Source organism: Scyliorhinus canicula, chromosome 29 (assembly GCF_902713615.1).
Source record: "Scyliorhinus canicula chromosome 29, sScyCan1.1, whole genome shotgun sequence".
NCBI classification, from domain to species: Eukaryota; Metazoa; Chordata; class Chondrichthyes; order Carcharhiniformes; family Scyliorhinidae; genus Scyliorhinus; species Scyliorhinus canicula.
The window spans coordinates 1745690-1760290 of NC_052174.1; the positions used below are offsets into that span (position 1 = coordinate 1745690).

Consider the following 14601-nt stretch of genomic DNA (forward strand, 5'->3'; position numbering starts at 1 on the left):
GAGAGCGGGGACACAGTGAGAGCGAGGGGAGAGCGGGAGGGACACAGTGAGAGCGAGGGGATAGCGGCGGGGACACAGAGAGAGCGAGGGGAGGGCGAGAGGGACACAGTGTGAGCGGCGGGGACACAATGAGAGCGAGGGGAAAGCGGGAGGGACACTGTGAGAGAAAGGGGAGAGCGGGAGGGACACAGTGAGAGCGAGGGGAGAGCGGCGGGGACACAGTGAAAATGAGGGGAGAGCGGGGTGGGGCACAGTGAGAGCGAGGGGAGAGCGGGAGGGACACAGAGAGCGAGGGGAGAGCGGGAGGGACACAGTGACACAGTGAGAGCGAAGGGTGAGCGGGAGGGACACAGTGAGAGCGGAGGGAGAGCGGGAGGGACACAGTGAGAGCGAGGGGATAGCGGCGGGGACACAGAGAGAGCGAGGGGAGGGCGAGAGGGACACAGTGTAAGCGGCGGGGACACAATGAGAGCGAGGGAAAAGCGGGAGGGACACTGTGAGAGAAAGGGGAGAGCGGGAGGGACACAGTGAGAGCGAGGGGAGAGCGGCGGGGACACAGTGAAAATGAGGGGAGAGCGGGGTGGGGCACAGTGAGAGCGAGGGGAGAGCGGGAGGGACACAGAGAGCGAGGGGAGAGCGGGAGGGACACAGTGAGAGCGAAGGGTGAGCGGGAGGGACACAGTGAGAGCGGAGGGAGAGCGGGAGGGACACAGTGAGAGCGAGGGGAGAGCGGAGGGCACACAGTGAGAGCGAGGGGAGAGCGGAGGGCACACAGTGAGAGCGAGGGGAGAGCGGAGGGCACACAGTGAGAGCGAGGGGAGAGCGGAGGGCACACAGTGAGAGCGAGGGGAGAGCGGGGTGGGCCACAGTGAGAGCGAGGTGAGAGCGAGAGGGACACAGTGGGAGCGAGGGGAGAGCGGCGGGCACACAGTGAGAGCGAGGGGAGAGCAGCAGGGGACACAGAGCTGGCCGGTTAGCTCAGTTGGTTAGAGCGTGGTGCTAATAACGCCAAGGTCGCGGGTTCGATCCCCGTATGGGCCATATAATTTCGCTCCAACTCATATTTCTTTGACAGTGAGAGTCTTTTTCCTCGGATGGTGATGACCAACACGAGGTGACATGGCCTAAAATTGAGGGGTGGTAGAAATAGGACAGATGTCAGACGCAGTTTCTATACTCAGAGAGTAGTAGGGGTGTGGAACGCCCTGCCTGCAACAGTAGGAGACTCGCCAACTTTAAGGGCATTTAAGTGGTCACTGGATAGACATATGGATGAAAATGGAATAGTGTAGGTCAGATAGGCTTCAGATGGTTTCACAGGTCGGCGCAACATCGAGGGCCGAAGGGCCCGTACTGCGCTGTAGTGTTCTATGTTCTATGTTCTACAGTGAGAGCGAGGAGAGCGGCGGGGACACAGTGGGAGCGAGGGGAGAGCGGGAGGGACACAGTGAGAGCGAGGGGAGAGCGGGGACACAGTGAGAGCGAGGGGAGAGCGGGGGGGACACAGTGAGAGCGAGGGGAGAGCGGGGACACAGTGAGAGCGAGGGGAGAGTGGTAGGGACATGGTGAGAGCGAGGGGAGAGCGGGAGGGGCACAGTGAGGAGCGAGGGGGAGAGCAGGAAGGACACAGTGAGAGCGAGGGGAGAGTCGGGGACACAGTGAGAGCGAGGGGAGAGTGGTAGGGACATGGTGAGTGCGAGGGGAGAGCGGGAGGGGCACAGTGAGAGCGAGGGGAGAGCGGAGGGGCACAGTGAGAGCGAGGGGAGAGCGGGAGGGGCACAGTGAAATCGAGGGGAGAGCGGCAAGGACACAGTGAGAGCGAGGGGAGAGCGGGTGGGACACAGTGAGAGCGGCGGGGAGAGCGGGAGGACACAGTGAGAGCGAGGGGATAGCGGCGGGGACACAGTGAGAGCGAGGGGAGAGCGGGAGGGACACAGTGAGAGAGAGGAGAGAGCGGGAGGGACACAGTGAGAGCGGTGGGGACACAGTGAGAGCGAGGGGAGAGCGGGAGGGACACAGTGAGAGCGAGGAGAGCGCGGCGGCGACACGTGAGAGCGAGGGGAGAGCGGGTGGGACACAGTGAGAGCGAGGGGAGAGCGGGAGGGACACAGTGAGAGCGAGGGGAGAGCGGCGGGGACAGAGTGAGAGTGAGGGGAGAGCGGGGTGGGGCACAGTGAGAGCGAGGGGAGAGCGGGAGGGACACAGTGAGAGCGAGGGGAGAGCGGCATGGACACAGTGAGAGCGAGGGGAGAGCGGGGGGGACACAGTGAGAGCGAGGGGAGAGCGGCAGGGACACAGTGAGAGCGAGGGGAGAGCGGGGGGGGGCACAGTGAGAGAGAGGTGAGAGCGGGGGGGGGGGCACAGTGAGAGCGAGGGGAGAGCGGGGGGGACACAGAGAGAGCGAGGGGAGAGCGGGGACACAGTGAGAGCGAGGGGAGAGCGGGAGGGACACAGTGAGAGCGAGGGGATAGCGGCGGGGACACAGAGAGAGCGAGGGGAGAGCGAGAGGGACACAGTGTGAGCGGCGGGGACACAGTGAGAGCGAGGGGAAAGCGGGAGGGACACTGTGAGAGAAAGGGGAGAGCGGGAGGGACACAGTGAGAGCGAGGGGAGAGCGGCGGGGACACAGTGAAAATGAGGGGAGAGCGGGGTGGGGCACAGTGAGAGCGAGGGGAGAGCGGGAGGGACACAGAGAGCGAGGGGAGAGCGGGAGGGACACAGTGACACAGTGAGAGCGAAGGGTGAGCGGGAGGGACACAGTGAGAGCGGAGGGAGAGCGGGAGGGACACAGTGAGAGCGAGGGGATAGCGGCGGGGACACAGAGAGAGCGAGGGGAGGGCGAGAGGGACACAGTGTAAGCGGCGGGGACACAATGAGAGCGAGGGGAAAGCGGGAGGGACACTGTGAGAGAAAGGGGAGAGCGGGAGGGACACAGTGAGAGCGAGGGGAGAGCGGCGGGGACACAGTGAAAATGAGGGGAGAGCGGGGTGGGGCACAGTGAGAGCGAGGGGAGAGCGGGAGGGACACAGAGAGCGAGGGGAGAGCGGGAGGGACACAGTGAGAGCGAAGGGTGAGCGGGAGGGACACAGTGAGAGCGGAGGGAGAGCGGGAGGGACACAGTGAGAGCGAGGGGAGAGCGGAGGGCACACAGTGAGAGCGAGGGGAGAGCGGAGGGCACACAGTGAGAGCGAGGGGAGAGCGGAGGGCACACAGTGAGAGCGAGGGGAGAGCGGAGGGCACACAGTGAGAGCGAGTGGAGAGCGGGGTGGGCCACAGTGAGAGCGAGGTGAGAGCGAGAGGGACACAGTGGGAGCGAGGGGAGAGCGGCGGGCACACAGTGAGAGCGAGGGGAGAGCAGCAGGGGACACAGAGCTGGCCGGTTAGCTCAGTTGGTTAGAGCGTGGTGCTAATAACGCCAAGGTCGCGGGTTCGATCCCCGTACGGGCCATATAATTTCGCTCCAACTCACATTTCTTTGACAGTGAGAGTCTTTTTCCTCGGATGGTGATGACCAACACGAGGGGACATGGCCTAAAATTGAGGGGTGGTAGAAATAGGATAGATGTCAGACGCAGTTTCTTTACTCAGAGAGTAGTAGGGGTGTGGAACGCCCTGCCTGCAACAGTAGGAGACTCGCCAACTTTAAGGGCATTTAAGTGGTCACTGGATAGACATATGGATGAAAATGGAATAGTGTAGGTCAGATAGGCTTCAGATGGTTTCACAGGTCGGCGCAACATCGAGGGCCGAAGGGCCCGTACTGCGCTGTATTGTTCTATGTTCTATAGTGAGAGCGAGCAGAGCGGCGGGGACACAGTGGGAGCGAGGGGAGAGCGGGAGGGACATAGTGAGAGCGAGACGAGAGAGGGATGGGCACAGTGAGAGCGAGGGGAGTGCGGTAGGGACACTGTGAGAGCGAGTGGAATGCGGAAGGGACACATTGAGAGCGGGGGGAGGGCCGGGGACACGGAGAGAGCGGGAGGGACACAGTGAGAGCGAGGGGAGAGCGGGGGGGACACAGTGAGAGCGAGGGGAGAGCGGCGGGGACACAGTGAGAGCGAGGGAAGAGCGGGAGGGACACAGTGAGAGCGAGGGGAGAGCGGCATGGACACAGTGAGAGCGAGGGGAGAGCGGGGGGGACACAGTGAGAGCGAGGGGAGAGCGGGAGGGACACAGTGAGAGCGAGGGGATAGCGGCGGGGACACAGTGAGAGCGAGGGGAGAGCGAGAGGGACACAGTGTGAGCGGCGGGGACACAGTGAGAGCGAGGGGAAAGCGGGAGGGACACTGTGAGAGAAAGGGGAGAGCGGGAGGGACACAGTGAGAGCGAGGGGAGAGCGGCGGGGACACAGTGAGAGCGAGGGGAGAGCGGGAGGGACACAGTGAGAGCGAGGGGAGAGCGGGAGGGACACAGTCAGAGCGAGGGGAGAGCGGCGGGTCACAGTGAGAGCGAGGGAAGAGCGGGAGGGACACAGTGAGAGCGAGGGGAGAGCGGCATGGACACAGTGAGAGCGAGGGGAGAGCGGGAGGGACACAGTGAGAGCGAAGGGTGAGCGGGAGGGACACAGTGAGAGCGGAGGGAGAGCGGGAGGGACACAGTGAGAGCGAGGAGAGAGCGGAGGGCACACAGTGAGAGCGAGGGGAGAGCGGAAGGGACACAGTGAGAGTGAGGGGAGAGCGGAGGGCACACAGTGAGAGCGAGGGGAGAGCGGGAGGGACACAGTGAGAGCGAGGGGAGAGCGGGAGGGACACAGTGAGAGCGAGGGGAGAGCGGGAGGGACACAGTGAGAGCGAGGGGAGAGCGGGAGGGACACAGTGAGAGCGAGGGGAGAGCGGCGGGGACACAGTGAGAGCGAGGGGATAGCGGGAGGGACACATTGAGAGCGAGGGGAGAGCGGGGGGGACACAGTGAGAGCGAGGAGAGAGCGGCGGGGACACAGTGAGAGCGAGGGGAGAGCGGGAGGGACACAGTGAGAGCGAGGGGAGAGAGGGAGGGACACAGTGAGAGCGAGGGTAGAGCGGGGGGACACACAGTGAGAGCGAGGGGAGAGCGGGAGGGGACACAGTGAGAGCGAGGGGAGAGAGGGAGGGACACAGTGAGAGCGAGGGGAGATCGGGAGAGTCACAGAGAGCGAGGAGAGAGCGGGAGCGAAACAGTGAGAGCGAGGGGAGAGCGGGAGGGACACAGTGGGAGCGAGGGGAGAGCGGCAAGGACACAGTGAGAGCGAGGGGAGAGCGGGATGGACACTGAGAGCGAGGGGAGTGGCGGGTACACAGTGAGAGCGAGGAGAGAGCAGGAGGGACACGGTGTCCCCGCCGCTCTCCCCTCGCTCTCACCGTGTCCCTCCCAGCGAGAGGAGAGCGGGAGGGACACGGTGAGACCGAGGGGAGAGCGGGAGGGACACAGTGAGAGAGAGGGGAGAGCGGCGGGGACACAGTGAGAGCGAGTGGAGAGCGGGAGGGACAGTGAGAGAGAGGGGAGAGCGGGGACACAGTGAGAGCGAGGGGGAGCGGCGGGGACACAGTGAGAGCGAGTGCAGAGCGGCGGGGACACAGTGAGAGCGAGGGTACAGCGCGGGGACACAGTGAGAGCGAGGGGAGAGCGGGAGGGACACAGTGAGAGCGAGGGGAGCGGCGGGGACACAGTGAGAGCGAGGGGAGATCGGAGGGACACAGTGAGAGCGAGGGGAGAGCGGCGGGGACACAGTGAGAGCGAGGGGAGAGCGGCGGGGACACAGTGAAGCGAGGGGAGAGCGGCGGGGGGACACAGTGAGAGAGAGGGGAGAGCGGCGGGGACACAGTGAGAGCGAGGGAAGAGCGGGAGGGACACAGTGAGAGCGAGGGGAGAGCGGGAGGGACACAGTGAGAGCGAGGGGAGAGCGGCATGGACACAGTGAGAGCGAGGGGAGAGCGGGAGGGACACAGTGGAGAGCGAGGGGAGCGCGGGGACACAGTGAGAGCGAGGGGAGAGCGGGAGGGACACAGTGCGAGCGAGGGGAGAGCGGAAGGGACAAAGTGAGAGCGAGGGGAGAGCGGGAGGGACACAGTGAGAGCGAGGGGAGAGCGGGAGGGACACAGTGAGAGCGAGGGGTTAGCGGGGGGGGCGACAGTGAGAGCGAGGGGAGAGAGGGAGGGACTCATTGAGAGCGAGGGGAGAGGGGGGGGGCAGTGAGAGCGAGGGGAGAGAGGGAGGGACACAGTGAGAGCGAGGGGAGAGCGGGAGGGACACAGTGATAGCGGGAGGGATACAGTGAGAGCGAGGGGAGAGCAGCAGGGGACACAGAGCTGGCCAGTTAGCTCAGTTGGTTAGAGCGTGGTGCTAATAACGCCAAGGTCGCGGGTTCGATCCCCGTACGGGCCATATAATTTTGTTCCAACTCAAATTTCTTTGACAGTGGGAGGGACACGGTGAGAGCGAGGGGAGAGCGGCGGGGACACAGTGAGAGCGAGGTGAGAGCGAGGGGAGAGCGGCGGGGGCACAGTGAGAGCGAGGGGAGAGCGGCGGGGGCACAGTGAGAGCGAGGGAAGAGCGGGAGGGACACAGTGAGAGCGAGGGGAGAGCGGGAGGGACACGGTGAGAACGAGGGGGGAGCGGCGGGGACACAGTGTGAGCGAGGGGAGAGCGGGCGGACAAAGTGAGAGCGAGGGGAGTGCGGGAGGGACACTGTGAGAGAAATGTTTAGAGCGGGAGGGACACAGTGAGAGCGAGGGGAGAGCGGGGGGGGACAGTGAGAGCGAGGGGAGAGAGGGAGGGACACAGTGAGAGCGAGGGGAGAGCGGCGGGGACACAGCGAGAGCGAGGGGAGAGCGGGAGGGACACAGTGAGAGCGAGGGTAGAGCGGGGGGACACACAGTGAGAGCGACGGGTTAGCGGGAGGGGACACAGTGAGAGCGAGGGGAGAGAGGGAGGGACACAGTGAGAGCGAGGGGAGATCGGGAGAGTCACAGAGAGCGAGGAGAGAGCGGGAGCGAAACAGTGAGAGCGAAGGGAGAGCGGGAGGGACACAGTGAGAGCGAGGGTAGAGCGGGGGGACACACAGTGAGAGCGAGGGGTTAGCGGGAGGGGACACAGTGAGAGCGAGGGGAGAGAGGGAGGGACACAGTGAGAGCGAGGGGAGATCGGGAGAGTCACAGAGAGCGAGGGGAGAGCGGGATGGACACTGAGAGCGAGGGGAGTGGCGGGTACACAGTGAGAGCGAGGAGAGAGCAGGAGGGACACGGTGTCCCCGCCGCTCTCCCCTCGCTCTCACCGTGTCCCTCCCAGCGACAGGAGAGCGGGAGGGACACGGTGAGGCCGAGGGGAGAGCGGGAGGGACACAGTGAGAGAGAGGGGAGAGCGGCGGGGACACAGTGAGAGCGAGTGGAGAGCGGGAGGGACAGTGAGAGAGAGGGGAGAGCGGGGACACAGTGAGAGCGAGGGGGAGCGGCGGGGACACAGTGAGAGCGAGTGCAGAGCGGCGGGGACACAGTGAGAGCGAGGGGACAGCGGCGGGGACACAGTGAGAGCGGAGGGGAGACCGGGAGGGACACAGTGAGAGCGAGGGGAGCGGCGGGGACACAGTGAGAGCGAGGGGAGATCGGGAGGGACACAGTGAGAGCGAGGGGAGAGCGGCGGGGACACAGTGAGAGCGAGGGGAGAGCGGCGGGGACACAGTGAGAGCGAGGGGAGAGCGGCGGGGACTCAGTGAGAGAGAGGGGAGAGCGGCGGGGACACAGTGAGAGCGAGGGAAGAGCGGGAGGGACACAGTGAGAGCGAGGGGAGAGCGGGAGGGACACAGTGAGAGCGAGGGGAGAGCGGCATGGACACAGTGAGAGCGAGGGGAGAGCGGGAGGGACACAGTGAGAGCGAGGGGAGCGGCGGGGACACAGTGAGAGCGAGGGGAGAGCGGGAGGGACACAGTGCGAGCGAGGGGAGAGCGGTAAGGACAAATTGAGAGCGAGGGGAGAGCGGGAGGGACACAGTGAGAGCGAGGGGAGAGCGGGAGGGACACAGTGAGAGCGAGGGGTTAGCGGGGGGGGCGACAGTGAGAGCGAGGGGAGAGAGGGAGGGACACATTGAGAGCGAGGGGAGAGCGGGGGGAGGGGCAGTGAGAGCGAGGGGAGAGAGGGAGGGACACAGTGAGAGCGAGGGGAGAGCGGGAGGGACACAGTGATATCGGGAGGGATACAATGAGAGCGAGGGGAGAGCAGCAGGGGACACAGAGCTGGCCAGTTAGCTCAGTTGGTTAGAGCGTGGTGCTAATAACGCCAAGGTCGCGGGTTCGATCCCCGTACGGGCCATATAATTTTGTTCCAACTCACATTTCTTTGACAGTGGGAGGGACACGGTGAGAGCGAGGGGAGAGCGGCGGGGACATAGTGAGAGCGAGGGGAGAGCGGCGGGGGCACAGTGAGAGCGAGGGGAGAGCGGCGGGGGCACAGTGAGAGCGAGGGAAGAGCGGGAGGGACACAGTGAGAGCGAGGGGAGAGCGGGAGGGACACGGTGAGAGCGAGGGGGGAGCGGCGGGGACACAGTGTGAGCGAGGGGAGAGCGGGCGGACAAAGTGAGAGCGAGGGGAGTGCGGGAGGGACACTGTGAGAGAAATGTTTAGAGCGGGTAGGACACAGTGAGAGCGAGGGGAGAGCGGGGGGGGGGACAGTGAGAACGAGGGGAGAGAGGGAGGGACACAGTGAGAGCGAGGGGAGAGCGGCGGGGACACAGCGAGAGCGAGGGGAGAGCGGGAGGGACACAGTGAGAGCGAGGGTAGAGCGGGGGGACACACAGTGAGAGCGAGGGGAGAGCGGGAGGGGACACAGTGAGAGCGAGGGGAGAGAGGGAGGGACACAGTGAGAGCGAGGGGAGATCGGGAGAGTCACAGAGAGCGAGGGGAGAGCGGGAGCGAAACAGTGAGAGCGAGGGGAGAGCGGGAGGGACACAATGGGAGCGAGGGGAGAGCGGCAAGGACACAGTGAGAGCGAGGGGAGAGCGGGATGGACACTGAGAGCGAGGGGAGTGGCGGGTACACAGTGAGAGCGAGGAGAGAGCAGGAGGGACACGGTGTCCCCGCCGCTCTCCCCTCGCTCTCACCGTGTCCCTCCCAGCGAGAGGAGAGCGGGAGGGACACGGTGAGGCCGAGGGGAGAGCGGGAGGGACACAGTGAGAGAGAGGGGAGAGCGGCGGGGACACAGTGAGAGCGAGTGGAGAGTGGGGGGGACACAGTGAGAGCGAGGGGAGAGCGGGAGGGACACAGTGAGAGCGAGAGGAGAGCGGGAGGGACAGTGAGAGAGAGGGGAGAGCGGGGACACAGTGAGAGCGATGGGAAGCGGCGGGGACACAGTGAGAGCGAGTGCAGAGCGGCGGGGACACAGTGAGAGCGAGGGGAGAGCGGCGGGGACACAGTGAGAGCGAGGGGAGAGCGGGAGGTACACAGTGAGAGCGAGGGGAGCGGCGGGGACACAGTGAGAGCGAGGGGAGATCGGGAGGGACACAGTGAGAGCGAGGGGAGAGCGGCGGGGACACAGTGAGAGCGAGGGGAGAGCGGCGGGGACACAGTGAGAGCGAGGGGAGAGCGGCGGGGACACAGTGAGAGAGAGGGGAGAGCGGCGGGGACACAGTGAGAGCGAGGGAAGAGCGGGAGGGACACAGTGAGAGCGAGGGGAGAGCGGGAAGGACACAGTGAGAGCGAGGGGAGAGCGGCATGGACACAGTGAGAGCGAGGGGAGAGCGGGAGGGACACAGTGAGAGCGAGGGGAGCGGCGGAGACACAGTGAGAGCGAGGGGAGAGCGGGAGGGACACAGTGCGAGCGAGGGGAGAGCGGTAAGGACAAATTGAGCGCGAGGGGAGAGCGGGAGGGACACAGTGAGAGCGAGGGGAGAGCGGGAGGGACACAGTGAGAGCGAGGGGTTAGCGGGGGGGGCGACAGTGAGAGCGAGGGGAGAGAGGGAGGGACACAGTGAGAGCGAGGGGAGAGCGGGGGGGGGGGGCAGTGAGAGCGAGGGGAGAGAGGGAGGGACACCGTGAGAGCGAGGGGAGAGCGGGAGGGACACAGTGATAGCGGGAGGGATACAGTGAGAGCGAGGGGAGAGCAGCAGGGGACACAGAGCTGGCCAGTTAGCTCAGTTGGTTAGGGCGTGGTGCTAATAACGCCAAGGTCGCGGGTTCGATCCCCGTACGGGCCATATAATTTTGTTCCAACTCAAATTTCTTTGACAGTGGGAGGGACACGGTGAGAGCGAGGGGAGAGCGGCGAGGGCGAGGTGAGAGCGATGGGAGAGCTGCGGGGGCACAGTGAGAGCGAGGGAAGAGCGGCGGGGGCACAGTGAGAGCGAGGGAAGAGCGGGAGGGACACAGTGAGAGCGTGGGGAGAGCGGGAGGGACACGGTGAGAACGAGGGGGGAGCGGCGGGGACACAGTGTGAGCGAGGGGAGAGCGGGCGGACAAAGTGAGAGCGAGGGGAGTGCGGGAGGGACACTGTGAGAGAAATGTTTAGAGCGGGAGGGACACAGTGAGAGCGAGGGGAGAGCGGGGGGGGGACAGTGAGAGCGAGGGGAGAGAGGGAGGGACACAGTGAGAGCGAGGGGAGAGCGGCGGGGACACAGCGAGAGCGAGGGGAGAGCGGGAGGGACACAGTGAGAGCGAGGGTAGAGCGGGGGGACACACAGTGAGAGCGAGGGGAGAGCGGGAGGGGACACAGTGAGAGCGAGGGGAGAGAGGGAGGGACACAGTGAGAGCGAGGGGAGATCGGGAGAGTCACAGAGAGCGAGGGGAGAGCGGGAGGGAAACAGTGAGAGCGAGGGGAGAGCGGGAGGGACACAATGGGAGCGAGGGGAGAGCGGCAAGGACACAGTGTGTGCGAGGGGAGAGCGGGTTAGACACTGAGAGCGAGGGGAGTGGCGGGTACACAGTGAGAGCGAGGAGAGAGCAGGAGGGACACGGTGTCCCCGCCGCTCTCCCCTCGCTCTCACCGTGTCCCTCCCAGCGAGAGGAGAGCGGGAGGGACACGGTGAGGCCGAGGGGAGAGGGGGAGGGACACAGTGAGAGAGAGGGGAGAGCGGCGGGGACACAGTGAGAGCGAGGGGAGAGCGGGGAGGGGACACAGTGAGAGCGAGGGGAGAGCGGGAGGGACACAGTGAGAGCGAGGGGAGAGCGGGGGGACACAGTGAGAGCGAGGGGAGAGCGGGAGGACACAGTGAGAGCGAGGGGAGAGCGGGGGGGACCAGTGAGAGCGAGGGGAGAGCGGGAGGGACACAGTGAGAGCGAGGGGAGAGCGGGAGGGACACAGTGAGAGCGAGGGGAGAGCGGGAGGGACACAGTGAGAGCGAGGGGAGAGCGGGAGGGACACAGTGAGAGCGAGGGGAGAGCGGGGGGGACACAGTGAGATCGAGGGGAGAGCGGGAGGGACACAGTGAGAGCGGGGGAGAGCGGGGGGGACACAGTGAGAGCGAGGGGAGAGCGGGAGGGACACAGTGAGAGCGAGGGGAGAGCGGGGGGGACACAGTGAGAGCGAGGGGAGAGCGGGAGGGACACAGTGAGAGCGGAGGGGAGAGCGGGGGGACCACAGTGAGAGCGAGGGGAGAGCGGCATGGACACAGTGAGAGCGAGGGGAGAGCGGGAGGGACACAGTGAGAGCGAGGGGAGCGGCGGAGACACAGTGAGAGCGAGGGGAGAGCGGGAGGGACACAGTGCGAGCGAGGGGAGAGCGGTAAGGACAAATTGAGCGCGAGGGGAGAGCGGGAGGGACACAGTGAGAGCGAGGGGAGAGCGGGAGGGACACAGTGAGAGCGAGGGGTTAGCGGGGGGGGCGACAGTGAGAGCGAGGGGAGAGAGGGAGGGACGCAGTGAGAGCGAGGGGAGAGCGGGGGGGGGGCAGTGAGAGCGAGGGGAGAGAGGGAGGGACACAGTGAGAGCGAGGGGAGAGCGGGAGGGACACAGTGATAGCGGGAGGGATACAGTGAGAGCGAGGGGAGAGTAGCAGGGGACACAGAGCTGGCCAGTTAGCTCAGTTGGTTAGAGCGTGGTGCTAATAACGCCAAGGTCGCGGGTTCGATCCCCGTACGGGCCATATAATTTTGTTCCAACTCAAATTTCTTTGACAGTGGGAGGGACACGGTGAGAGCGAGGGGAGAGCGGCGAGGGCGAGGTGAGAGCGAGTGGAGAGCTGCGGGGGCACAGTGAGAGCGAGGGAAGAGCGGGAGGGACACAGTGAGAGCGTGGGGAGAGCGGGAGGGACACGGTGAGAACGAGGGGGGAGCGGCGGGGACACAGTGTGAGCGAGGGGAGAGCGGGCGGACAAAGTGAGAGCGTGGGGAATGCGGGAGGGACACTGTGAGAGAAATGTTTAGAGCGGGAGGGACACAGTGAGAGCGAGGGGAGAGCGGGGGGGACAGTGAGAGCGAGGGGAGGGAGGGAGGGACACAGTGAGAGCGAGGGGAGGGAGGGAGGGACACAGTGAGAGCGAGGGGAGAGCGGCGGGGACACAGTGAGAGCGAGGGGAGAGCGGGAGGGACACAGTGGGAGCGAGGGAAGAGCGGCGGGGACACAGTGAGAGCGAGGGGAGAGCAGCAGGGGGCACAGAGCTGGCCAGTTAGCTCAGTTGGTTAGAGCGTGGTGCTAATAACGCCAAGGTCGCGGGTTCGATCCCCGTACGGGCCATATAATTTTGTTCCAACTCACATTTCTTTGACAGTGGGAGGGACACGGTGAGAGCGAGGGGAGAGCGGCATGGACACAGTGAGAGCGAGGGGAGAGCGGGGGGGGACACAGTGAGAGCGAGGGGAGAGCGGCGGGGACACAGTGAGAGCGAGGGAAGAGCGGGAGGGATACAGTGAGAGCGAGCGGAGAGCGGCATGGACACAGTGAGAGCGAGGGGAGAGCGGGGGGGACACAGTGAGAGCGAGGGGAGAGCGGGAGGGACACAGTGAGAGCCAGGAGAGCGGGGGGGGGGGGGACACAGTGAGAGCGAGGGGAGAGCGAGAGGGACACAGTGAGAGCGAGGGGAGAGCGGGAGGGACACAGAGAGAGCGAGGGGAGAGCGAGAGGGACACAGTGTGAGCGGCGTGGTCACAATGAGAGCGAGGGGAAAGCGGGAGGGCCACTGTGAGAGAAAGGGGAGAGCGGGAGGGACACAGTGAAAATGAGTGGAGAGCGGGAGGGACACGGAGAGCGAAGGGAGAGCGGGAGGGCCACAGTGAGAGCGAGGTGAGAGCGAGAGGGACACAGTGAGAGCGAGGGGAGAGCGGAGGGCACACAGTGAGAGCGAGGGGGGAGCAGCAGGTGACACAGAGCTGGCCGGTTAGCTCAGTTGGTTAGAGCGTGGTGCTAATAACGCCAAGGTCACGGGTTCGATCCCCGTACGGGCCATATAATTTCGCTCCAACTCATATTTCTTTGACAGTGAGAGTCTTTTTCCTCGGATGGTGATGACCAACACGAGGTGACATGGCCTAAAATTGAGGGGTGGTAGAAATAGGACAGATGTCAGACGCAGTTTCTTTACTCAGAGAGTAGTAGGGGTGTGGAACGCCCTGCCTGCAACAGTAGGAGACTCGCCAACTTTAAGGGCATTTAAGTGGTCACTGGATAGACATATGGATGAAAATGGAATAGTGCAGGTCAGGTCGGCATCAGATGGTTTCACAGGTCGTCGCAACATCGAGGGCCGAATGGCCCGTACTGCGCTGTAGTGTTCTATGTTCTATGTTCTACAGTGAGAGCGAGGAGAGCGGCGGGGACACAGTGGGAGCGAGGGGAGAGCGGGAGGGACATAGTGAGAGCGAGACGAGAGAGGGATGGTCACAGTGAGAGCGAGGGGAGTGCGGTAGGGACACTGTAAGAGCGAGTGGAATGCGGGAGGGACACATTGAGAGCGGGGGGAGGGCCGGGGACACAGTGAGAGCGAGGAGAGAGCGGGAGGGACACAGTGAGAGCGAGGGGAGAGCTGCGGGGACACAGTGAGAGCGAGGGGAGAGAGGGGACACAGTGAGAGCGAGGGGAGAGCGGGAGGGACACAGTGTGAGCGAGGGGAGAGCGGGAGGGACACAGTGAGAGCGAGGGGTTAGCGGGGGGAGGTGACAGTGAGAGCGAGGGGAGAGTGGGAGGGACACAGTGAGAGCGAGGGGAGAGCGGGGGACACAGTGAGAGCGAGGGAGAGCGGCATGGACAGAGTGAGAGCGATGGGAGAGCGGGTGGGACACAGTGAGAGCGAGGGGAGAGCGGCGGGTACACAGTGAGAGCGAGGGGAGAGCGGGAGGGACACAGTGAGAGCGAGGGAGGAGCGGGGGGACACAGTAGAGCGAGGGGAGAGCGGGGAGGGACACAGTGAGAGCGAGGGGAGAGCGGGGGGGACCAGTGAGGAGCGAGGGGAGAGCGGGAAGGGACACAGTGAGAGCGAGGGGAGAGCGGGGGGGACACAGTGAGAGCGAGGGGAGAGCGGGGGGGACAACAGTGAGAGCGAGGGGAGAGCGGGGGGGACACAGTGAGAGCGAGGGGAGAGCGGGGGGACCAGTGAGAGCGAGGGGAGAGCGGGGGGGACACAGTGAGAGCGAGGGGAGAGCGGGGGACACAGTGAGAGCGAGGGGAGAGCGGGAGGGATCACAGTGAGAGCGAGTGGAGAGCGGGAGGAC

At 65.0% G+C, this 14601-nt stretch overlaps 8 non-coding genes across 8 annotated transcripts; all 8 read left to right on the forward strand.

Annotated features, from left to right (window-relative positions):
* Positions 1-967: 967 nt before the first annotated feature.
* trnai-aau lies at positions 968-1041 on the forward strand. Its single transcript has one exon. It is a non-coding gene; the product is annotated as a tRNA-Ile (tRNA).
* Positions 1042-3374: 2333 nt separating this feature from the next.
* trnai-aau lies at positions 3375-3448 on the forward strand. The gene has a single exon. It is a non-coding gene; the product is annotated as a tRNA-Ile (tRNA).
* A 2838-nt stretch (positions 3449-6286) lies between these two features.
* On the forward strand, positions 6287-6360 carry trnai-aau. The gene has a single exon. It is a non-coding gene; the product is annotated as a tRNA-Ile (tRNA).
* Positions 6361-8205: 1845 nt separating this feature from the next.
* On the forward strand, positions 8206-8279 carry trnai-aau. The gene has a single exon. It is a non-coding gene; the product is annotated as a tRNA-Ile (tRNA).
* A 1805-nt stretch (positions 8280-10084) lies between these two features.
* Positions 10085-10158, forward strand: trnai-aau. Its single transcript has one exon. It is a non-coding gene; the product is annotated as a tRNA-Ile (tRNA).
* Positions 10159-11967: 1809 nt separating this feature from the next.
* On the forward strand, positions 11968-12041 carry trnai-aau. Its single transcript has one exon. It is a non-coding gene; the product is annotated as a tRNA-Ile (tRNA).
* A 516-nt stretch (positions 12042-12557) lies between these two features.
* trnai-aau lies at positions 12558-12631 on the forward strand. The gene has a single exon. It is a non-coding gene; the product is annotated as a tRNA-Ile (tRNA).
* A 634-nt stretch (positions 12632-13265) lies between these two features.
* Positions 13266-13339, forward strand: trnai-aau. Its single transcript has one exon. It is a non-coding gene; the product is annotated as a tRNA-Ile (tRNA).
* Positions 13340-14601: the final 1262 nt, after the last annotated feature.